The sequence below is a fragment of the Micropterus dolomieu genome, linkage group LG17 (genome assembly GCF_021292245.1).
Source record: "Micropterus dolomieu isolate WLL.071019.BEF.003 ecotype Adirondacks linkage group LG17, ASM2129224v1, whole genome shotgun sequence".
In the NCBI taxonomy this organism is placed as follows: Eukaryota; Metazoa; Chordata; class Actinopteri; order Centrarchiformes; family Centrarchidae; genus Micropterus; species Micropterus dolomieu.
This window is the reverse complement of record NC_060166.1, coordinates 13,907,816-13,919,954: the sequence shown is the minus strand read 5'-3', so window position 1 is coordinate 13,919,954 and position 12,139 is coordinate 13,907,816. Positions and strand designations below refer to the sequence as shown.

At 39.0% G+C, this 12,139-nt stretch overlaps 1 protein-coding gene across 2 annotated transcripts in view; it reads right to left on the bottom strand.

Annotated features, from left to right (window-relative positions):
- The window catches only part of st3gal4 (ST3 beta-galactoside alpha-2,3-sialyltransferase 4), a 41,346-nt gene extending 33,856 nt beyond the window's left edge, over positions 1–7,490 (bottom strand). The window contains exon 1 of one of the 2 annotated variants that reach the window (XM_046073946.1): positions 7,144–7,490. The gene's annotated coding sequence lies outside the window, so the exon portion shown is untranslated. The remainder of the gene's footprint in view (positions 1–7,143) is intronic. The other variant, XM_046073945.1, reaches the window with a different exon arrangement.
- Positions 7,491–12,139: the final 4,649 nt, after the last annotated feature.

Here is a 12,139-nt window from a genome sequence, read left to right as displayed (position 1 = left end):
TGTTGCTGCTGTCTCTCGGTCGTGCCGCTTTGCTCTATACAACATCAGAAAAATCAGGCCCTACCTCACTCAATATTCCACCCAGCTTCTGGTACAGGCCATGTTTACCTCTCGCCTCGACTATTGCAACCCCTATTTATGGGTGAAACCCCTAAATATGGTTCAGAACACAGCAGTGCATCTGGTTTTTGATCAGCCCAAAAGGAGGCATGTCACTCCATTGCTGTGTGACCTCCACTGGCTACCCGTGGCCTCCAGAATCAGATTCAAGTCACTAATGCTTGCATACAGAGTGACTACTGGGTCTGCACCCATCTACCTAAACTCCATAATACAAGTTTACGTTCCTTCTCGGCCACTACGCTCCTCCAACGAACGCGGCCTGGCTCTGCCATCCCTTCACACAAAACAATCCCAGTCCCGGCTGTTCGCATCTGTGACACCACGATGGTGGAACGAGCTACCACATGCCATCAGAGCAGGGGCGTCCCTCTCTAACTTCAACAAGCTCTTGAAAACTCATCTCTTCCGAGAACACTTCCTCTTATAACACCTCTAACTCCTAACATCTAACATGCACTTCCTGTGCCCTTCTTCTTCTGTCCCCTACAATTATCTTGTACTGATTGCACATTTTGTTAACTCTAACTTCTTTCCCTAGGTATTTACCCTATTGATGCGATATGTGCCATTAGTGCTTAAAAGTTTTTATTGCTGCTTTTATTAATATGTATTGTCAGTTGTAGATCTCTGTATTTGATGCTTTGTTGATGATTGTATGTTGTTCCTCAAATGTAAGTCGCTTTGGATAAAAGCGTCTGCCAAATGAGTAAATGTAAAACTCAAGTTTGGTTTTAATTAGTTATTTGACGCAGTGAGAGGGGGAGTTTCACGCCATGACTGACACAAGAGCCTGGCTTGCGACTGAGTCGGCCGATCACTACTGCACAGACCAAATGACATCACCAGAGAAATGGCAGCGCCCATATCCAGCATATCCATCTTTATATACAATCCATGCTACATACACATGGAAATGCACAAAATTTTCATTAAACCATATTATAATATTGGAGTTATAGTATCAGGGTTGTCCTCTATTGCTCAAGCTAAAAATGAGTGCCTCGGAACATAGGGTAACACTTGTAGAATTTGGATAAAACAGGTTTTAATATTGAAAAGAAATAAAATGTAATATTAAGAAATCTAAACTTATGTGTTTATTATACAAGATCTCACCAATCTAGCAATATTTTGGTGCAACCTCCTGATTTTGTCATTTTTTCATAAAATGTGTTTTGCCTGTCTTTACTTAGTTTTTATCAATAAAAAGCCAGTTAATCTTATTTATTTAGTCTTATAATGATTTAGAGCTTTAAAATCAGTGCACCATAGGAACACATATATGTTATTAAATGTTGAATATTAACTTTTGCTCATTTTTTGTACTATTTCACATATGCTCTTTTAAAAATGTATATATCATGCAACATTCATCATTAGCATTAAGTATACAAAATAACGATTTGGGGCATAAAAAATACATTTTTAATTTCGAAGTGACCATGCATTTAATAAATCAGCTGCACTGTAGGAACAGATTGTAACCATATAAATTTAAAACAAAGAAAGATCCATCTGACGGTGGTGACACAGAGCTTGTGGTGGCAGTAGCCTATTAATACTTTTCTTTTGTGTTGAATTGTATATCAGCCCAAACTGTTTTGTCTGGTGTAGAAGAATAATTTATATTTTTTTAGACATTGGGGATACATATAGTAAGAAAATACTGTAGAACTATAGTATGTGTTGAAGAAACAGAAGGGGAAATGATGTATAATATAAATAGAGGTCAATGAAACATTACAAGCCATGTTACTATTTATTATGATCACAAATATTCCTCCTTTGAGGATGATTTGGATGTTTTTGTCAACACCGTCAAACTATGTTACCACGTCTGACAAAACCTGTTGACGTCTGACAGTGGTGACAAAAACACACTTATTAACATGACATGCACGAGTGGTATCCGGGAGCCATCTTGTTTTCCCTCTGTTGCTAACTACCTCTGGCCTCTACAAAAAATACATGTATTTATGTTATAATTTCAAATAACACTTTCTATACAAAAGAGACAGTGTTGACACATTAATGGTGGTGACGTAAGCAACATCAGTAAATATCTTAACAAAAAATATTTTAAAAATTGCCAGTTACAGGAGCTTGTTTGACCATTGTATTTAGTACATGTGGAGAGTGGAAAGGGGGTCCTCGGGCATATAGTTGACCATGTAGTTGCCTGATTTTATTGCTCTTTAATAAATATCTGACGGTGTTGACAAAAACATGGGACACATTTTGAGCAATCAAAAAATAAGAGTAAATATTGTTGAAAATTCACTGCTTCTAGGTTTAAAGAGTTTTTTCACTCTACTCTTTCATCTGGCCTATATAATGTACATTTAAAAAGTCCTCCTTTTTTATCAAATTGAAATGAAATCTCTTGTCCGAAGACAATGGATTTTGTGGGTACTGGGCTGTCAAAAAAATCATACAATTTATCATTTTTAAGTATATGAAAAAATAAACTAAATTTGTGCAGACCCTCACATGATCAACCCTGGTTGTTTTAAATAAGAAAATGTTATTAATTTTCAATGGAATTAGCACTTTTCTTAGTGGGACATGTTTTTGCCAAAATCTCAAGAAACAGAAGAAGTTAATGTTTCACAACAGGAACTCCAGCAAAGCTTGACATATACATTTTTGCTTGTTTGCAAGACTACATGCCAACTAATCACATTACATCTTCCTTAGTCAAGCTTTCTTAGCCAGCAGCATATGAGTCATACTGTACGATACATACTCTTTTTGATGTTGAAATTAAACAAATTAGATGTAGTTTTTGTTATAACATATGTTTTCAGATATTTGGAAATATGGTGGAAACAAAACTGAAATTGAGATGCGTGTGTGTGTGTGTGTGTGTGTGTGTGTGTGTGTGTGAATTTGTATTTTGATTATTAACACTCTTTGGTGACTCAGTATGTTCGACCTACTCACTTCTGTGGAAATCAGTCTGGTCGTAATGGAAGTTGAAAGTTTGCTCTGTTGTATTTTGGCAGCAGCTGACCATTTCCATTTGCTCATCTCAGACTGTTACCACACTAACATACAGAACCAAGAACACATATCTTTTGGCTTTTCACTCCATCCCATTTGCAATCAATTTGGCAGGTAGTTGTTTACAAGTTAGTTAGGCTTTTTAACACTGTACATCACAGGAAATACACACATCTTCACACAACAGTAACAGACAGAATACATCAAATAGTTGTAAACATGAAAATGAGACTTGCCAATTCCCCTAGCAAGTCACCCTGTTTAGAGCTGCTATGGCTGCAGGTACCAGGCTTTTGCCAAAGTTAGCCTTTCTGCACCTCACGGACCTGTAGCTGCACCAAGCGGGCAGTACAGTGAAGTGGCGATTGAGTGGGTGTGAGATGTCCTGTTCGACTGTGTTTGCAATGCATGTGATGAGCTTACAATTGCCTTGAACCTGAAACTTTGGATGTGGAGATACCTATAATCTTGGCAGCAGTGTTGGTTATGTGTGTGAGTTTGATTGCTTATGCAGTAAAGAAGCTGAAAACTGCATACCACACTCTTCTATAAAAATAAGGGAAGAAGAATGTAACTTTCCCTGTTAACATGATTTTAAAGTGTGATGCACAAACAACAGAATGAACTGTTATCGGCAAAATAAAGAGACATTGCTCAAGATATAACAGCATAAAATGTAGAAGAAAATGACTCCATTAAAGTGAGCTTTTAGATGAGATTTGCATAAAGAAGACAACATTCAACTACTGATTTCAATCAGAGGTTCCACTTCTTTATTTTAAGAACCACTATTAAGTGTTTAGTTAATGATCTGACTCGGAGACCCCATGTGCGGAGATTTTCGCCAAATCATATGAGTGGAAAGGGAGACACTTTTGACCAGGACAGCCAGACTTGGGACAAAAATCAGCTGTGGGTTTGTTCCTTTTTAACACCCCCAACCCTACGCATTGTGCACGTCCCATGCCCTTCAAAGAAACAAATCAACAGACATATTTATTAAATCACTAAACTTAAATAATAAAAAGGTATTAACAGAGGATCATCCAACAAAAAAGTTGTCTCAAGAGTAGGTGAAAATGTAGGATTGGGTTAAAGGAGCCAATAGGTCCCTAGGTCATCTCAGTTGATAGTGTTTATAGTTTGTATATTTACAGATTTGCAGTTATTGAAATTACCAGAAACCACACAGTGAAACTGGGGCCCGAGACCTTCAGGCACTGGTAATCCATCTTTACACTGTACAATGTTATTGGGCTTTTGTGTTTTTAATTTGCCAGAGGGATGAATGTTTTGAGGGCAGATGTATATTCATCAGCCAGACTGATTAATTCAAGCTGGAGTGAGTCATTACTCTGACTAAATACAACACCGAAAGCCTGAAAATACAGTAATATTTCTAAAAGAAACACGCTCACTATTTCTCAACCCATCCATCCGTCCATAGTTGTTATTTCAACATTGAGTTAAGGTCAGAAAGGCTGCTTTATGGTTGAGGTTGAAAAGTTACATTAAATGAGGACTTTGGAACAAACAGTTTAGTGGGATGTGGGACAGTATTCACTAGCCGTGTTTCCATCAACGTTTTTTTATGCGCATTTTGAAGTATCGCATTAGAAAAGGCTGATGGAAACAGCAAAATTCACAAAAAAGTTTTTACGCTCGATTGAGGTGGTTTTTGCCTATGTTGAAAAAGAGTAAATGCGCTAAATGGGAGATGGAAACACTTTTACTGAATAAGTTCTAACGTAGCAAACTTGTAACACATCTTATCATCTGTTTCTGCTGTTGCCGTCTTGTCGGCTATCTGATAGCAACTTGCCCGCTCGAAACACATTCTGAGAACCTCTCTCCATTTTTCTATGATCAGTGGCCCTCAGTTCCATGCGACTGGTTTTGTTTCTGGTTTGGAACCCATACGTCTTGTTTATTACAGCCATGTGTAACGTCAACTACTGATGTAACTACGCTTGCTGTAGCCTGGTTTATTCGCTCCAAACCAGCTGATGGAAATGTAACTATTTTGTATTTACTTTATTTTTCTTTTTTGTGACATTTCAGAAGTCTGCTTAAAATTTGCATGACAATTACATGGAAACATGGCTAGTGTGAAGCAGTAAAACTAAATTATTTATATGTAATGAGGAACAAAAAAAACTGAAAAAGCAAACCATAATTGTAAACCATAATTATCTCGCTGTCTTTACAGGTTGTAAATGGTTATTAAATTAACTATAATGTGTTCGTATTTGCTGTTAAAAATTATGCCTAGCAAGGCTAGCATGCCTCTAAAATAGAGTCTCATTTTCACTCTCATTGGTGCCAGTAAAGATCAGGCTATAGCTTAAATTACAACCAAACAATGTAAGGTTTAATATTTCCTATATTTGCTGAGCAATTTGCTGAAAACCAATTTGCTTGCTAGGTTACCAGTTAACTTAAAAAAAACCCTCAAACTTAACTGCAGTTAGCAGTACTATTAAAAGCCACACGTCCTCATTCCTAAACGACAGAATAGGTCGATTGCCAATGACTTTCACAGAATTTGATTGTGGGAGGTTGATAATCTCCTGTTAATAATGGCTAAGCTGTTCTGGCCTTTAAGATTTAACATTAACTTCAACTTTCAGCGTTTCAGACTAGGAGTGCACTGGATAACAAAGAGACACAGAGGACAGGATCAACTTCAGATTAAAATCATGTATAGTGTCTAATAATTTCTAAGTGTTAAAATACTTGGTGGTCATATTGTATGTTCTACAAGTAGGCTACTTCACTCTGTTTAATTTGCAGGACATATTTCATGTTAAATATTTGATCTGTAACCCTGATTAACTGGCTGACCAATAAATTTCCACTCCACAACTTTTGCGGTTGTGTTTTCTATGTTGTGAGATACGCTTTCCTGGTCAAGCTGTGATGATCATTGGCACAGGGCCAGACAGCATCAAGACTCTGATCCAAAGAGGACTTGGGATCACAGTATAGAGCCATCACTTTTGTTATTAAGTTTAAGTGCCCTTAATTTAACTGTGTTTGTCTCTGGTACTCCACCTAAGGTGATGTTATGTCATAAAGCTGAGATAGAGGGATATAAACGGCGAGTGAATGCCTTTCTCATAATATCCATTCTTAGTCATTCTTACATTTTGTTGTTGTTGCTGCTAAATTAAATTACACAAGTGGATCTCTGCTTTTATTCCTGCAGAAACCAGGATACAAGTGATGGAATGTGCCTCAAATGAATGTTAAGAGGGCAGATTTGTGTTCAAAAGAGCTTAACAGGTTTTCAGCCAGACTGACTGACTGACTGATTCAAGGAGGAGTGCTTCACACCAGAGTCACTACTGCATAGAGAAGTTGCCATGTGGGAAAAATAAAACAAAGCCCCAAAGCATGCAACATCAGGGCTTACAAATGGAAGAAAATAACACTAACAGCAGACTACTACTGTAAAGTAACAGATCGGAAACAAACGTGTATAGTTTTCAGTCAGATGAAGTGGAAGGATTTTGCAGCAATTAGCTGGACTGACACATCACAAACAATTCACATTTCTTGGTAACAAGAGTTACTCTGTTGTTAATGCAACTATGCAGCTACTTTGCCTCTGAACTATCAGCATTGACCAAAAATACGTTCCAGTGTATGGCTTCCTGATTATTACAGTTGTTGAGAAATAAATCCAGGAAACTCCTGCTTTTGTGCCAGACTGTGACTTAAATTCCACTTCAAGTTACATTCAGTGACACTCATCACAGGGAACATAATAACTGTCTGAGGTTGAATATATTCAAGCATGTGTGTCACCCAAGTTGTCTCTGTCTCAATCTAAAGTCCATCCACCCATCCTACCAAACGAGACGGAATAAACCAGGAGTAATCACCAATCCAGACATATAGCCTACCAGCCACATTAAATATGAAATTTTGTGCTCCAATGAGGCCAGTTACAGACAGAGCTGTTATGTGCCTCCCTACACACAACTGGAAAGGGTTTTTAACAGTCTCACTTACCAGCAGTACCGCCCGACAGATGAGGTTTAATCCGTGGGGCGAGCTTTTAGTGCTGTACAATGATGTTGCAACCAAGTTCACGTTGCTTTTGCTGACAAACGCTGCGTGCGAAAACGACAGATATGCGTCTGCCTGCAGTTCACACACACACACACACACACACACACACACGGGTAGAAGCGGTGACGTGACGTGAGCATCAAAAGCTCATCCCTCTGAACAATGTAGCGGAAGCAAGACCTGCACGGGATAGTTTACAGTCGGTCGGACTGGCATGAAGTCCGCAGGCAGACATAGCGGTTTACTGGAACACTTTCCCTCGGCCACCGCGCGTTCCCCTTCTCTCTCTCAATCCAGGGACGCATGCGCGTGTGGGTACGCTGGAGAGAGCACATCCAAATACCGTGGCAGCAAAAATGTACACGCCGAAGCCTGAATGTGTAGGCGTTGACCTTGAAGTACACAGGTCACCGAAATCGTCCATGTGATCTCCAGTTTATTATGATTATTTGCCATATTCCTCCTCAATCCACCTCAAACTGGACTTTTATCCCAGAGGGAACAACATCTGGAAAGACTTTACTGTTGGCTGTGATTTTGTAAACCCCTGAATGCAACAGATAACAGAGCGAAACACAGGCAAGCAGTGGTGGAAGAAGCACTCAGTTCTGTTACAAGTAAAGATCCTGCATTCAAAGTGTTGCTTAAACACATAAAGTAGGCTACACAAAATAATCAATATTATATATAGATGTGCCTATTACTGTGCCAACATCACTTGTTGCAGCTGGTGGTTTTAACTACTTTATATATAATAATAATAATAATAATAATAATAATAATAATAATGATAATGTAGAGCACTTTTCAAAAACAAGTTACAAAGTGCTTTAACAAGTGTAAAGAAAATAATACAAAAACAATACAAGATAAAAGCATGAAAACATTGAAAAGACTAAAATACATGTTTAACATAAATATAAAACTAGTAAAATGGAATAAAATAAAAGGGATAAAATAAAGTCAAATAAGATCGGGAAAGGCTCTCCTATAAAAGTCTGTTTTAAGAAGGGACTTAAAAGAGTTCACTGACTCGGCCTACCTGATTTCCTCGGGCAGGCTGTTCCAGAGCCTCGGGACCCTGACAGCAAACGCTCTGTCCCCTTTAGTTTTCAGTCGAGACTCTGGAACAGACAACAGACCTCTGTCCGAGGATCTCAAGGTACGTGCTGGTGCGTATGGGACTAAAGGTTCAGAAATATAACAAGGCGAGAGGCCGTGAAGAGCTTAAAAAGTGATCAATATAATTTAAAAGTCAAATCTAAAACATACTTGGAGCCAGTGTAATGAAGCTAAAATTGGGGTTATGTGGTCATATTTCTTTGTAATGGTTAAAAGCCTGGCAGCTGAGTTCTGGACAGTCTGGAGTCGATCAGTAGATTTTTGGATAAAACAAGTGAAAAGGCTGTTGCAGTAATCCAGGCGTGATGAGATGAAGGCATGTAAAATGGTCTCGGTGTCTTTAAAAGTTAACATAGATCGAATTTTTGCTAGATTTATAAGTTGATAAAAACATGATTGAACAAGCTTTGTGGTGTGCTGCTCGAAATTTAAATTACTATCAAACCAAACACCAAGGTTCTTTGCCACAGGCTTAATGTGATTTACTAGGGAACCAGCAGATGGCAGTATTTGATTTGCCATCTGCTGGGACCCAATGACCAGGATTTCTGTTTTGTCTGAGTTCAGCTGGACGAAATTATTTGATATCCATTTTTTTACTTCACAAAGGCAGTCGTTAAGTGAAATCAGCATTCCAGGGTCTGTGGATCTGACGGGCAAGTATATTTATATATACTGGGTAGCTTTGTTCATAAAAATATATCATCATGTATTTGTTTAGTTTTATTTATAATTTGTATTGATAATCTGTGTTGAAGAAATATTGTGAGCCAGGTTCAGATGTGAAGAAGAAGTTTCTGACTTAACATAGCATTCAGCCCATCCGAGAAGATACAGTGCCAGCATAGAACATGTGAACTGAATCAAATGCCAACACCAAATCTGAAGTTAAGCATCTTTTGGTCCCTTTTATGTTTCTTTCTTCCCCCTAGGTTTTCCCTATTAGGTCATCTTTAGCTGGCTTTAACCTAGAACAACAAATGTCTGTCTGATGTTTAGACTCCAGTGCTACGTCATATTCAAATATATTTCTATCCATGAGTTGTACTCTACTTTGTTAAGTTGTAAGCATTCTTGTAAGACTCAACCTTGTCAGATTCCCAGAGAAAACCGATATCTGCTATGGCCTGACGCCTGAGCTACTGTCTCTACCTTCTTAGTCTAACTGTCATCTCCCTAACAAGGACAGTTACATGTGAGAAATAGCTAGAGCTGAAAGGTCAGTGAACACTTGTGGGTCAGCTAATGATTCCAAGTTAGACTACCTTTCCCTGTTACATCAATTAAGCCCCATAAGAATATTCTTTAACAATCTGAATCTGCAAAGTACTAGCTAAAGCTGTCAGATACATTTTGTGGAGTGAAAAGTATAATATCTTTGAGAAGTAGTAGCATCAAATGGATTTATTCAAGTAAAGCGTGAAATTTGTACGAACGAATAATTTGTGATTAAATATTGGTTTCCACCACTTTGGAGATGAAGATTAACTTCAGGGTCTATCATCTTGTGCATGAAAAAATTATCAAATTAAGCTTTTATTTTTCTTTGAGTCAACTGAGGTCGTCTTTTGGGAACCTCTGTTAACACCTTGTGTGACCAAAATATTGAAACTTCCCCAGCCAGTTGAGTATTCTTTCCTCTCACACTAAACAGAACAACATATCAACCCAATGGGAAACAACTGTTTCCCATTGATATCAAGTTTTACCCTTAACTCCTGCAGTTTTGTTTTGTCTATATTTGGCCACATCTCTCTGGACAGTGATATGTTAAGAAGGGAGAAGCCTAATGTAGCACACCTCTTAACACATCAAAATACACTGCTCAAAAAAATCAAGGGAACACTTAATCACACATCAGGTCTTGATGAGCAAAATAGTTCAAAGTTCAAAATCTTTACTGTACAATGTATAATTCTTTGAGAACAAAATGATGTAACAACAGTCATCAACCAACTGAGGGCTGGATTCAAAATCACACAAAAAAATCACAGGCCAATCTGACTTGCATGACTTATATCTGACAAAATGTGACTCAGTAGTGTGTTTGGCCCCCATGCGCCTATATGCACTCCTGACAGGCCTGGATCAGGGCATCAGTGAGCTCCTGGACAGTCTGTGTCGCTACTTGACGGTGTCAGATGCACCGATACAAAACATCCCAGAGGTTCTTCTCAATTAGATTCAGGTCTGGGGAAAGTGAGGACTCTGTTTCTGACAGTTTGGTCAGAAACATGCACCCCTGTAGCCCACTGGAGGTGATTTTGTAGGGCTCTGGCTGTGCTCCTGTTCCTCCTCACACAAATGAGCAGATACCAGTCCTGCTGCTGGGTTGATGCCCTTCCATCACCCTGTCCAGCTCTCCTTGTGTAACAAACTGTCTCCTGGTATGTCCTCCATGCTCCTGAGACTGCTGGACTGTGCACAGCAAACCTGTTTGCCATCCTAGAGGAGCTGGACTACCTGTGCAACCTGAATGGGCTGCAGGTACTGCCTCATGCTACCAGTAGTGACAAGGACACTAGCAAAATACAAAACTAGAGAGTAATCAGTCAGGAATAAGGAGAGAGCAATTGTCTGTGGCCACCACCTGCAAAACTATTCCCTTTGGGGGTTTTCTCGTTGTTGCCTTTCCAGTGCATCTGCTGTCACTTTCTTCTGCACCAAAACAAGAGTTGCTTTTGCTTCCTAACTGGACAGACTGATATCCTTGAAGTTGACATGATGTTATACTGTGATGATTAAGTGGTCCCTTTTTTTTTTGAGCAGTGTCTATAGATTTGTCTTTTTTTTGAAGGTGCCCACTAGGAAGCAGTAATGTAATATGAGCATCAAAGTTCATCCCTAATGATCAAGCAAATCCAGACACATCCAAATACCATGGCTGCATAAATGCAGGCTGCCTAAGGGCTGAAACTGATGGTTGTGTTGAAGTACACAGGTTAATGAACTTTTCCCATGTCAGTGATCTTCTGCTATAGATAAGGATTTGACCCACAGTACATTTACACTCCTGTGTAAATGTGTCTGCCAATGTATCTGCTGGCAGCAAATTAGTTTTACACAACAATGAACAAATGTTTGCTGGCTCTGGATCAAGGATAATGACAGGGTTGTGTAAATAACGTGAGAGTCAAGAGTGCACAAGCCTACTAATTCCACTACATCATTTCATCATCAAGACCAAAACATCTCTTTGGAGACACAGGATTTTTTTTCTTTTTCAGACGATCTTTTTGTGTGTTTGGTGTACAATATTCACATTATTCATATAATTTGCCCAAAAACGTATACACACACCTAAAGGATTATTAGGAACACCATACTAATACTGTGTTTGACCCCCTTTCGCCTTCAGAACTGCCTTAATTCTACGTGGCATTGATTCAACAAGGTGCTGAAAGCATTCTTTAGAAATGATGGCCCATATTGATAGGATAGCATCTTGCAGTTGATGGAGATTTGTGGGATGCACATCCAGGGCACGAAGCTCCCGTTCCACCACATCCAAAAGATGCTCTATTGGGTTGAGATCTGGTGACTGTGGGGGCCATTTTGGTACAGTGAACTCATTGTCATGTTCAAGAAACCAATTTGAAATGATTCGAGCTTTGTGACATGGTGCATTATCCTGCTGGAAGTAGCCATCAGAGGATGGGTACATGGTGGCCATAAAGGGATGGACATGGTCAGAAACAATGCTCAGGTAGGCCGTGGCATTTAAACGATGCCCAATTGGCACTAAGGGGCCTAAAGTGTGCCAAGAAAACATCCCCCACACCATTACACCACCACCACCAGCCTGCACAGTGGT